At 35.1% G+C, this 13,812-nt stretch overlaps 1 pseudogene; it reads right to left on the reverse strand.

Annotated features, from left to right (window-relative positions):
* LOC103589046 overlaps positions 1-10,035 on the reverse strand; it is an 18,086-nt pseudogene extending 8,051 nt beyond the window's left edge.
* Between the last annotated feature and the right edge of the window lie 3,777 nt (positions 10,036-13,812).

Genomic DNA, 13,812 nt, shown 5'->3' on the forward strand with positions numbered 1-13,812 from the left:
AAGTTTATGAAAACAGACTTGGACTTCTCAGCATTGCTTTATAGTGAATCCCAGTCCTTTTCTGTTTATGTCACAACACCTCAGTGTAGAGTTGATTTATTTATGCATTTGATATCTTGCCCATCTTAATAACAACGTTAAGATCCATAAATGTTATCATTGATTTGCATATTTATTATACAGCAAAATTCACATGATATGTGTGCAAAAAAAAAGATAATAATAATTTTCAAAGGCAGAAAAAGCATAAAGGAGTAGGCGGTATCATATGACATTTCACTCAATGCTATGGAACAAGCATTCGGTTTGAGAGATTAATCCACCATGGCCTTTGTCCAGAAGACCTTTGTTACATGAACATTTTATTAAGCTGCATAGATTCTACTTCTCAATCAAAGTTTACATTTTATTAAAACAAGGCACAAAGTTTCAGGCTACTATCTCACCTGGTTCTCAACCTAAGCATCAGCAAACCAGTGCCGGGGGAAAAGGGGACAACTATTTAGTACTTTTTAAGAAACGATATGTTGGTTTCCAAAGTATGACTCAAAATATACTAACTTTTAACAGAAAATTGAAAAAACAGATTTTTTAACTTATGAGCTTCTTTTAGAACATCATCCATTAGTGAAATACAACTTCACTATACCTGTTCATAGGGCAGCAGAACACATCTCCACAAACAAGTAAATCTTTTCACCAGCTATGATCTCTCTTCTCCAGAACCCGATATATATTTTTTCTATTCTTTTTATTATTAAAAAACAATGATAGTATATTTTACTTGTTAAACTCTAACTAAATACAATCTCTGTCCTAAGTTCCTTATAAGTATTATCACATGTAATTCATGTAAAGGAAAAGGAAGTTATAAATATTTGAAATTCATTATGTGGATTTTACAAATAAGAGTGATAAAGCGGCAGAAGTTTATGAAAACAGACTTGGACTTCTCAGCATTGCTTTATAGTGAATCCCAGTCCTTTTGTGTTTATGTCACAACACCTCAGTGTAGAGTTGATTTATTTATGCATTTGATATCTTGCCCATCTTCTTAATAACAACGTTAAGATCCATAAATGTTATCATTGATTTGCATATTTATCTCTGACTCTCTACTTTTGGTTCAGTTGCCATCAAAGTCAGTGCCATCCAAAGTCCAATGTTACCCTTTCTTTTCTCTCTCTTCTTCCATAGATATCCATATACACTAATTGAATTATTTTCTTTCTTATTATTTTTTTTAATTTTTATTTTTATTTTGTCAATATACAATGTAGTTAGTTATTGTGTCCCATCACCAAAACCTCCCTCCCTCCTCCCTCGTGTGTGTGTGTATGTGTGTGTGTGAATTGATTCATTCACCTTTAGCTCCCTCCAATAAGTGAAAACATGTGGTATTTCTTTTTCACTGCCTGACTCGTTTCACTTAATATTATTCTTTCTTATTAATATTATCCCAATCTTTTGTAAATCTGCCTTATTATTAACTAGATTCTTTTCTTAACCAGTTTTTTCTCTCTGGTCTTTTTAGAGAGTTTCTCTTTCTAGAAACTGTCTCAATAGTCTCTTGACCAATCACCACATTTCTATAATTTTTTCTTTCATAAAATTTCCTGCAGTCTCCCCACAAACTAATTTTCCTAAATCACTATTTTCAGCATGCTGTGTACATTTTTAAAAGGGACATACACACAAACACTATTATATGTTACCAGAAACATTTTTACCTCCCTATTTTTTCTACACCTACTCTCCTACTTGCACATTTTCAATTCTTCATGGGTCAGTTCAAGTTTCACTCCTAGTGGAAGACTGTCCTGTTGATTTCAATCTTCCAAAGTTTCTCATTTCCTTGAACTATATCCACCTATAATTTGGCTTCTGTCCTCTGCATATTTAGATTCCTTTCAATGTGCATAATTCTCAATAATAATGTGTACATGATCTTTAATAATATGTGTTTAGGCTTACACATTGTCCTTCAGAAGATAAAACTTACCTGTCAGAAAGGAGGCCACATATAGGAGTACCCACCAAAAACCCTGCCATGTAGATGGCCTGTGCAAAGGATTTGAGTGACTGAGAATCACATACTAAATCCCACTGGAAAAGATTGAATAGAAAATAACATAGCTTACACAATTAAAAATGTCAGTTAAGAAGAGGCCACAAATATAACTAGTGAGTAGACTGGTTGGTATAGGGAAAAAGAGTATTAAAGTTACTTTTAAATATTAACAACAGCTGTCTTCTAGGCAACAGACTAGAATCTGGGAATACATAATTGGTTAAGACCACAGATATTATCCATACTGTAATAAACATTAAAGTCTCAGTGGAAAAGGTGGAACGTAGTAAGTACATAAAGAGTATTTCGATATAATAGTTTTCAATAAACGTGAAGTTCATTATCCTTTTATTTCATTGTGCAGGTTACTCTTCCCTCACCATTCAGGGACTAGCAAGAGTTTTCTCCTTCAAATTCTTGTTATGGGATTTAAGTTACCATTTTGAACATAGGGCAAAAACCATAACTTGAAATAAAATTACTTTTGATTTGTGCAACAAAGGGGAAATTGAGTTTCTTTTTTAAAGTGTAAGAGAGTAAAAGGACTCAGTGAATACCCTTTATAGCATAATGCATAGTCTGGAGAAGACTATAAAGAGAAGATGATTTAAATGTGGTTTCGTACCACACACAAGTTTAAAAGAAAGCTAATGGGCTGAGAGGAGGGGTAAATAGAGGACATTGGAGGACAACACAAGAGAAGACAGCAGCTTCATAAGCTGTGCATCTCCAACAAACCTTCTACAACCTCTCCATCCTAACCCGGGTTCCATGTTGGGGATGGTAGGCAATGGAGAATGAATAGAAGCCTAAAACAAGAACCCAGGGGTAGAAGTATATCCCGCAAAAACTACACACTTCTTAAAGAAGTCCTCTTACAGATGATGTTGAATGTGGTATTGTGGCAGAATAGGTCTAGATATATGCAAGTCCAGAACAGCCCAGGTAGAAGTCTGTGTGGCCCTAGAGTAGCAAGAAGAACATATAGACGTTTTACATAATGTGAATAAAGCTGATAAATTGACTAAGAATTTTGGTGAATCAGAAGTCTTTGAAGCTAGAAAAAATAGAATAAAATAAAATAACTCTTCAAAGCTAGAATATTGGAGTGATGGAGTGCTAAACTCTTACAAATGGAGACAGTAATAAAACTTAGAAGAATGGATAGCATCTTGGTCAAAGGACAGCAAGAACCAGAAATAACCACTGCACAGTCACAGACTCACCCCCTCCATCTCTGAGGGCTTGATGTGGCATGGGACTTCTTGAACAAGCATCTTGGTCAAAGGACAGCAAGAACCAGAAATAACCACTGCACAGTCACAGACTCACCCGCTCCATCTCTGAGGGCTTGATGTGGCATGGGACTTCTTGAACAAAGATGCTTTATGAGTGAAAAAACATTAAAAAAAACTAGAGTGGTGAATGAATTGAAATAATATGAAAGTCATTTAACTGCAAAAAGGAGTGAAAGTGTGTTTCTTGACTTGGAATATTAAGTATTCTCTGCCTGCAAAATGGAAACTCAAAAGCAACATAAACTTAGTCATAGAAAAATAATTCCCAGTGGTACAACTTAATTAAATATAGTATGAAAGTTCTACTACACACAAAATGTGATGAGTGTGAAAAGGCATATGTAGTACAAAGAAGGATACACCAGAGACCAAGGAGGTCCTCAAGGAAGAAAAGCTCTTTAAACTGAGACCTGGATTAGGAACAGCATGAAGCTACATTAAGAGGGCTTTTCTAGGGAAGAGTGTATATCAACTAGCTACAATTGTAGAAGGAAAGACCATAACTGTGGTAGGCGAGGTTGTGTTGTAGATATCAAAGGAAGTCTCCTATACTCAAAAGGCATTGAAATAAGGGGCAGAAATTAAATGAGATTAGAATACAGGAAGGGGTCATCTGCTGAAGGGTCTTGTAAGCAAAGTTAGATGTTGGATGTTCTTCTAAAAGCTATTAAAATCCACTGAAGAATTTTGAGCAAGAAACATCACTGTATTTGGATTTATGAAAGGCCACTACAACAGGTTGGAAGAAATGAAGAGACTGCTCAAGAAATATAGAGAAGAGATGATGGTACTGTACTCTTGGTGGTGCCATTGATGAAAGAGAAATCAAATTTATTCATGAAATTTTGCAGATGAAAAGTGAGTAGAACTCTGTGGCTAATTGACTGTAATAGATGAGAGAGAAAGAAATCTCAAGATGACTCCCAAGTTTAAGGCATGAGCAACTGAGCTAAGTTTGGTAGAGTAGAGTTTTTGGCAGATGAGGCTGAAAGCAGTTTTGAACAAGTTGCCATTGAAAGGACTATGAGGTACTCAAATGGAGAGGTTGAGCACTCCATTAAATAGAAGCATCTATTGTTCCTTTAATACTCATAACACGGCAGAAACCCTGTCACACAATGAGTGTGTACTTAGTGTTTGTTAAATTAATAAATTAGTCCTGAGATTGACCCATGATCTTCTAGCTTTCCTTACATGTAGATTCAGGTCTTGTTAGAAGTGGATAAACCTAAGCAGTGATCAGAGGTAGAGACAGGATCAGACAGCAGTCTCTTAGTTCATGATGTGACACTGGACAATAAATGGCCCCTCAACACTTTATCTCTTGACTATTTAGAGAATGAATCAGTTGGAAGGATTCGTTTGAAAAGTTCTTTGCACATTTTCTTCTAAAATATTAAATTTGGGTTCCTGCACATTTGAATTTATGACAAATATCACCAAACTAAATTTTAAAGCTAATTCAATGTTATGTACAAATACTGTCAGTCCTCCACATCCATCATTTCCACATCTATGGGTTCAACCAAATGCAGACAGAAAATACTTGGGAAGAAAAAATTCTGACTGGATTAGAAATGTACAGACTTTTTTTCTTGTTATTATTCCTTACACAATATAACATAACAACTACTTACAAAGCATTTACATTTTATTAGATATTATAACTAATCTAGAGATTAACTCCATGTGCTCGCCCCTCCTTTCCTCTTTCCAAGCCAGAGCTTTCAAAACTTTATTAGTATATAGTGCAGTCCATGCCCATGGGAAAAGTCCAACATGGTGACTGGAGACATGTAACATAGATGTGTTTCTATTTGCCACGTGATATGCTTGTCGTTGAATACAATTTTAGAGAGCTTTCAAAACTTTATTAGTATATAGTGCAGTCCATGCCCATGGGAAAAGTCCAACATGATGACTGGAGACATGTAACATAGATGTGTTTCTATTTGCCACGTGATATGCTTGTCATTGAATACAATTTTACATAGCACAAAGATGAATGTTTTATAGCCATAATGGTGCACATCAATCTCCTGGCTGATACTCTCAAGAGCATCAATAATGCCAAAAACAGAGGCAAACACCAGGTTCTTTTTGGGCTATGCTCCAAAGTCACTGTTTGGCTTCTCACTGTGATGACAAAGCATGGTTACATTGGCAAATCTGAAATCACTGATGATCACAGAGCTGGGAAAATTGTTGTGAAGCACACAAGCAGGTTAAACAAGGTTTGTGGCTTTCAGATTTGCAAGTAGTCTTAGATTCTCTAGTCCAGCACAGATGGAGGAGAAACACACCTAGAGTGTAAGTTACCTAAGGTCAAGGTTAGTGACAATGGTGATCAGCCTCAGATTTGATGCACAATTCAAAAATCTAGAAAAATGGCAGAACAATCTGCTCCCATCTGGTCAGTTTGGATTTATTGTACTGACAGCCTCAGATGGCATCATGAACCATGAAGAAGCAAGACAAAAACACACAGGAGGGAAAATCCTGGGATTCTTTTTCTAGCAAAGTAATACATACATACAAATAAAATACCTCAATGGAAAAAAGTTTAAAAAAGTAAAATACACAGGAGGACGTGTATAAGTTATATGTAAATACTATGCCATTTTATATTAAGGAGTTGGGCATACATGGATTTGGGTATCTGCAGGAGGTCTTGGAACCAATCCCCCAGAGATACCAAGGGACAACTATACAAAATTAATATTGTACTTGTAGAGAGGTGAATCCCAAACTTACAGTTGTTTCATATATCATAAGATAGATATATTTTTAAGAAAACTTCTGCAAATTCATGGTAAAAAATTTTATAAAATACAAATTAACATAAAAAGAAAATGTATTTTAAAACTACTAAAAAATATAGTAGGAGTAGGTATTTTAATACAATGTATGAAGTACATGACTGTCCTGTTAATTGTTACTGCATGAATATTATAAAAGCTACAGGATTATTTAAAGTGAGACATGGGACTAATATTTAACTATATACATTTTTTCTATAATTTCAGTTTCATCATAATAACAAAAATGAGTTGAAAAGTCCCCCAAGTAGCCAAAAAGAGAAGCCAGAAGTAGAATAATAGATGGTAATAAGAACCAGATCAACATAGTGCAAACTTCCAAAGTTTATGTTCATAATTTTCTTTAAAACTCCTCACTAATGGAGAGTATTTAGAACTTCTTCTGATAAAGAGAGGTATAAATCCAGTATCTTTTTCTCAACTGCAAAATACAAAAAATTCTGAAATCATGTAAATTTTACTGGTTATTTAGCAACAAAACCTGACTGTCCTGAACTCGTTTGGAGCAAATTCTGACCTACAATACCTGACCCACTTAAAATGTTAATCTTTCATAACATCATAACATGAGAAGTAATAAATTTTTCTGATTAAATATTAAAATGAGATTATAAGGTTTTTTAGACCCTACTAAAGTATATGGTATATGCATTACATTATCTTTTGTAATATGAAAATTAATGATTTCTGACTTGAGAATTGTACCTATGGAATTACAGAATTATATTACCAATCTCTCAGAGTTATATTGAGATTCAGTGGGGTTAATGTTTGACGGTGTCTCCTCCAGGTGCCTTTTGCAGAGCAAATTTGTTTACTTACTCTTTTCGTTCTTCTTTATGTGAACTTTTCTACCTGACTCATTAGAAACTTCTCATACTTTCTTGAATTAACATTTTTCAATAATGAAATTGCACCCTGGAAGGGTCTTGGTATATTTATTAAATAACCTAAGTCTTGAAATTATACGGAAATGAAAGTACACCTTCTATAGCATTTACTAGTCATGTGATTATAGGCAAGGAACTTAATCTCAGTTTTCTCCCATTTCCACATTTGCTGAAGACGGACTTAGTTATGCTTAGCATGAGATCTAATACTGATCATGTCCCAGGCACAGGATCAAAACTAGAACACTAATAGCTACCTTTTGTTGAGTACATCTATGTATCTGTCAATTTTAATATATTTTATACATATTGTTCATTTAATCCTTTATGTAAAAACTGGTGTTTTTAATTAGTATGCTAGGATAATAATATAAAATAGAATTGCCCTGGAAAAACAAGATATAAAATTATTCTACCATAACATTAGCAAAATACACAAGGCAATAAATGTGATACACCACATCAACAAAATCAAAGATGAAAACCATATGATTGTCTCAATAGATGCTGAAAAAGCATTTGACAAAATTGAACACCACTTCATGATAAAGACTCTCAACAAATTAGGTGTAGAAGGAAAGTATCTCAGGACAATTAAAGCCGTATATGACAAATCCACTGCCAAAATCATCCTGAATGGAGAAAAGTTGAAAGCTTTTCCCTTAAGAACAGGAGCAAGACAAGGATGCCCACTATCACCACTCCTGTTCAACTTAGTACTGGAAGTACTAGTCATAGCAATCCGGGAAGGGGAAGATATAAAGAGCATCCAGACTGGGAAAGATGAAGTCAAATTGTCCCTGTTTGCAGATGACATGATCCTGTATATAGAACAGCCTAAAGATTCTACAAAAACTCCTAGACTTAATAAACAATTTCAGCAAGGTTGCAGGATATAAAATCAACACTCAAAAATCAGTAGCATTTTTATATTCCAGCAATGAACTAGCAGAAAAAGAAATCAAAAAGCTAGCCCTTTTACAATAGTCACCAAAAAAATAAGATACCTAGGAATAAAGTTAACCAAGGAAGTGAAAATCTCTATAATGAGAACAACAAATCACTGTTGAGAGAAATTAAAGAGGACACAAGAAGATGGAAAAATATTCCATGCTCTTGGATTGGAAAAATTAACGTTGTGAAAATGTCCATACTACCCAAAATCAGCCCACATATCTACAGCCATCTGGTCTTGACAAAAACACCAAGAACACTGCGGAACTCATATATTTTTGATAATATATGGAAAAGACTGTGGAAAAGACTGCCTCTTTGATAAATGGTGCTGGGAATATTGTACATGCACACATAGAAGAATGAAATTAGACCCATACCTCTTGTCATATACCAAAGTCAACTTTAAAGATTAAAGAATTAAATATACATCCTGTAACTATAAAATTCCAAAAAAGAAAACAGGAGAAACACTTCAGGAAGTGTGACTGGACATAGACTTTATGAATACAATCCCAAAAGCACAGACAACAAAATGAAAAATAAATAAATGGGATTATATCAAACTAAAAGCTTCTTCACAGTAAAATAAACAATAACACAGTGAAAAGATAACCAACAGAGTGGGAGAAAATATTTGCAAAATATGCATCTGACAAAGGATTAACATCCAGAATATAAAAGGAATTCAAACAACTTACTAGCAAAAAAAAAAAAAAAAAGAAAAGAAAAGCAACTAAAAAATGGGCAAAGGAGCTGAATAGGCATTTCTCAAAGGAAGATAATACAAATGGCCAACAGACACATGAAAAAATGCTCAACATCACTCAGCATCCAGGAAATGGAAACCAAAACCACATTGAGATATCACGTCACTCCAGTTAGGCTAACTAATATTGAAAAGACTGACAATAGCAAATGCTGTCAAGGATGCAGAGAAAGGGGAACCCTCCTACACTACTGGTGAGCCTGTAAAATGGTGCAGTCATTATGGAAAATGGTATGTAGGTTCCTGGCAGTTGGAAAGTGGGAGAGGGAAGGAGGAAAGGGAAGTATTGATAAAGGGACACAAAGATTGATTGCACTGTATAATGATAAATAAATAAATAAAGCAGAAAGATGCTAAATTGCGATTGACAGACCTAAGATTGTAACCCAAACAATCTGAGTCCTCTAACTTCACTCTTAATCATAACACTATGATATCTCCAACACATTCAATGAAAAGTCTTGTAAAATGTGGTTTTTATTCTCTTTTTAAATATATGGCAAAGGCTATCCATATTCTTTTCTTAAATATATAAAAATGGAGATCCATAAAGTATATGCCAAACACAAAAGACTATAATTCTTGGCTTTGAAGCCACACCTATCTGGAGAAAAAATACCATACACACACACACACACAAATGCAAGCTAAAACACTTAGCATGAGACCTGAATGTCTTACACATTCAAAAATTGTTAGTTCTTATTCCCTTTCCTTGGGCTTGAATATTTTGCGTAAGCTGGAAACTGTGTCTGAGGCCTCATAAAATCATGGCATAGATCCACATTCAATTCACTCCTGGTCACCTACTGTTCGTCTATTACCTCAGTAATGATGGTAGAAGTGAAAACACTTTGGTCATATGTCCACCCATCCAGGCATGGCTCTGTCTCTGGCTCAGTATTGTTGATGGCTGACACATTGGGATCTAAAAGTTGCCACCAGATCTGTTGGAACCGATGGCATTGAACCGGTTTCTGGTCTGGGCCCATTGGGATGGAGATCCTCAGCAGGGATTCAACCGTCAGGTTTACAGTGTTGTTGGCTTCAAATTTGGGGTTGTCAAGGAATTGGACATAGCAACAGTGAGCAGGGAGAGCCCCTGAGAAGTTCTCCACAAAGTCATTAGGAGAAGACAGGATAGTTAATAATAGACCAAGGATTATATTCATATATTCATAATCTGAAACTTCCCTCTGTCACCTACATATTGTAGAAGTTCATCGAAGGCCATGGTATAGGACGTGAGTAGCAGCTGTAGGATAATAGATTTTCCAGAATAGAAAAGACAATTTTTAAAAAACTTCAATTAACTGATTAAGAAAATGTTTTCCTAAATTAGAAAGTTATAAAATTCAAGTATTTTTTTAAAACAGCAAAGTATACTCTCCCTATCTTCTAAATAAAGTGCCATAAGCCAGTTGGATTATTTTCATTTCACTGAGGACAACATGTACTATTTTATAATGACAAAGATTTCAAAAAAGAAATGTCCGTGAGCAGGCAATTGTATTGAAGTTATGCCATTGTTAGCAATTACAGTTAACATGCAATGTAATTTATTCTGCTAAACTCTCAGGAAATAGGGTTACTTTTAATGCTAATTGACAAATAAAGGTTGTATATATTTAAGGTATACAACATCATAATTGTATAATGATTACCACGATCAAACCAATTTACACATCCATTACCACATATGCTGTACCTTAGATCTCCAGAACTGTTTGTACATGGTGACCAGTATCTCTTCACATCCCTTACCCCCCAACCCCTGGTAAACATTGTTCTAATCTTTGCATTTATACATTTGCCTTTTTTAGTTTATATATATAAGTGAGTTTATACAATATTTGGTTTTCTATGTCTGGCTTATTCCACATAACCTAATGTCCTCCACGTTCATTCACATTGTTGTAAATGGCAGGGTTTTCTTCCTTTTTATGGATGAATAATATTCCATTTTATATATACATATATATCACATTTTCTTTATCCAGTTATATGGCCATTTATAGGAAAAAGTGCTCAAGTCACTAATCATCAGAAAAATATAAATCAGTACCACAGTGAGATATCACTTCAACCCCTATTGGGATGGCATTATAAAAAAGGCAAGACAGCAAGTGTTGGTGAGGGTATGAAGAAAAGAGAATCCTTGAGCAATATTGATGGGAATGTAAAGTAGTACAGCTACTATGCAAAATAGCATGGAGATTCCTTAAAAAATTAAAACTAGAACTACCATGTGATACAGTAATCCCACTTCTGAGTGTGTTTCCAAAGGAAATAAAATGAGTAGGCCGAAGAGATATCTGCACTTCCATGTTCATTGCAGCATTATTCACAATAGCCAAAATATAAAAACAATCAAGTGTTCATTCTCAGGAAATGATTTTGATGAAAAATGTTTAATCTTGCCTTCTTAAAACTATATGTGGCGTGTGTGTGCATGCGTGCGTGTGTGTGTGTGTGTGTGTGACAGAAATTACATAAATAGAAACAAAAATAACAATTACCCAGTTTGATAAGAGGTCTGGAAAAAAATATATGAGTGCCCAGAACATTACAAGGGCCTAATTAATTCACTAACTTAAGGGAGTAATCTTTGCAGACCCACACTGAAGTGAAATAGGAAGAACTTTAAGGGTTACCAGGTGATGAGTTAGAGGGAAGAAGATTCTCAGAGACAGAGCATCAGGTTTGAAGGTACTGAGCTGAGAAAATGATGGACAGCACTGTGGAAGGCTGCCTTAAACAGTAAGATGATTGAAAACAACAACAAAAAAAAAACCTCATGCATCCGGACTAATGGGAAAATGTGAGAAAGGTATCGAGGGATAAAACAACTAGGTGACTTTAAAAAACCCATTTTACTCCACTGCATCACTTGAACTTACACGGTTTAGTGAGTTAGGGGAAACTTCTAAGTATCACTATTGGAGGTGATTGATATGCTCATTAACTTGACTTAATTCTTACAAATTGTATTCATAATAATAACATCACTTAGTACCCCATAAATACATACAACTGTAATTTGTCAGTTTATAATTTAAAAATTAATATAAAAAAATACAGAAAAAGCCACTGAATTGCAAAAAGAAACTGGCACCTCTGGCCACACAGCCTATAGTAATATATGGTACTAGAACAGAATTCTCAAATTCCTGTGAACTGCACCTCATACCCTGCATGCCGGGGGCACACGGACAACATCCAACCTCCTCTTGTTTTCTCTCTGTCGGGGTCTTCTCCCCACTCTGAGGACTCAATTCAATATTCTTATGCTAACAATCAATTCCCTGTGCTGGGATAATAAAAAAGAATATAGAAACTTACCTTTATATGACTTCCGTTGAACACACTCAGAAACACACATGGAGAAAGTGCATAATTTAGAATCTAGTGCTGAACTAAAGAGAGGACATCCAGTGCTAATCCGATGAAGTTAATGCTTTACCTCTGGCACCCGTTCCCACCAATGGAAAGTTCAAACGATTGAAATGGAGTTTGGCTTCATTGATTTACTTATATTTATCTTCTCAAAGCTAATTTATGCTATCAAAGAGAAATATTATGATGCCCAGGCATCATAATAATTTGGAAATTAACCAAAGTAGAAATCTCTCTCTCTCTTCAGGAAGGGACCAGAGTTGGGAATCAAACAATATCAGGCTTTTCCTTCCCTATTCTCTGCTTTTCTATATACATATGAGGGTACTTCAAAAAGTTCACAGAAAAAATAGAATTAAAAGGTAATGTGAATCTTTCCATGGATTTTTTGAAGACCCCTCATATATCTCATACTGTAAATTTCTCTCTCATCACCACTGTTCTAAGCCCAGGCTCCATCATTTCTACCTGGAAAAGCTAAAACTTTTAGAGAACATTTGTCCAAGCTAACAAAGCTTTAGAAAATAAAAAGTTGGCATTCAGTTTAAACTCAGCGATGTATTTCAATTTTTAACCTATAACAGAAAATAATTTATCCAGCTGAGTTAATTATCTCTCAATATCCAACTTGGCAAAATTACCAAGTGAACGGTGGAAATAAGGAAGATATCCAGGCCAGCAGGTGAGCTCAGACTTGACGCCATAACCATGGAGATGAGTAGGAGGACAAGCAGAAATGTGCAAGAATTTCTCTGGTCCCTGCAGTGTGCCATATCTGCTAATATTCTGTTGGCCTCAACAAGAAACAAGAAGCAGGTATATAATCTCTGCCTCCTCAATAAGAGAGATTACAAAATAACAGGGCAAAAGTCATGGATACAGAAACAGATGATGGATTTAATCCATTTATGTAATCAATTTAGTGCAGTAATTTTATTAAATGTGAATATGAACATAAATGATCCTATCTTTTAATATTAATTTTAGTGCATAATTCTTCACTTCTGTTTAAATGAATTAACTCCAGATTTTTAGTCATTCAAAATATAATTAATGGAATATTGTGAGGGATTTTCCTTTTCCCAAAAAAGTGGTGAATGAGGCCCAAAGATGTGGATTAAATGGTTTTAACTAACCCACTGTGTCAAAACCCCTCGTAGGCAATTGAGGGATTGCCTAGTACCCTTTGTCACTCTAATGCTAACCACCAGCGACAAACCTAAAAAATATATATATTCAGAGAAGAATGAAGAGGGAAGTCTTTGGGGTGAGGCGGGATAGTCTTGTGGGTGCGCTCTTCCTACTGTGAGGTGATTCCCTCCTCATCTCCAACAGAAGTGTCAAGCATAGTTTTTTCCTTGAAACCAAAAGCAAAAAGACTACAGGAGAACTATTTTTAAAGATTTGTGATGTAATCTTTCCTGTGTGAATTTCTGTTTAGGAAACACACTTGTGGATCTGTTTCTGGAACCCTAATCATGGGAAAAATGAAATGTAAGAGTGATGTCAAGGCAGAGGAGGAGACAAATACAGGGGCTTACAGAATTCACTGAATACATACAGGATGAGGAAATTTTCCAAGGCCAAAAGGGCATGGCAATATGCAGCTGGACTT

The sequence above is a fragment of the Galeopterus variegatus genome, unplaced genomic scaffold (genome assembly GCF_000696425.1).
Source record: "Galeopterus variegatus unplaced genomic scaffold, G_variegatus-3.0.2 Scaffold642, whole genome shotgun sequence".
NCBI classification, from domain to species: domain Eukaryota; kingdom Metazoa; phylum Chordata; class Mammalia; order Dermoptera; family Cynocephalidae; genus Galeopterus; species Galeopterus variegatus.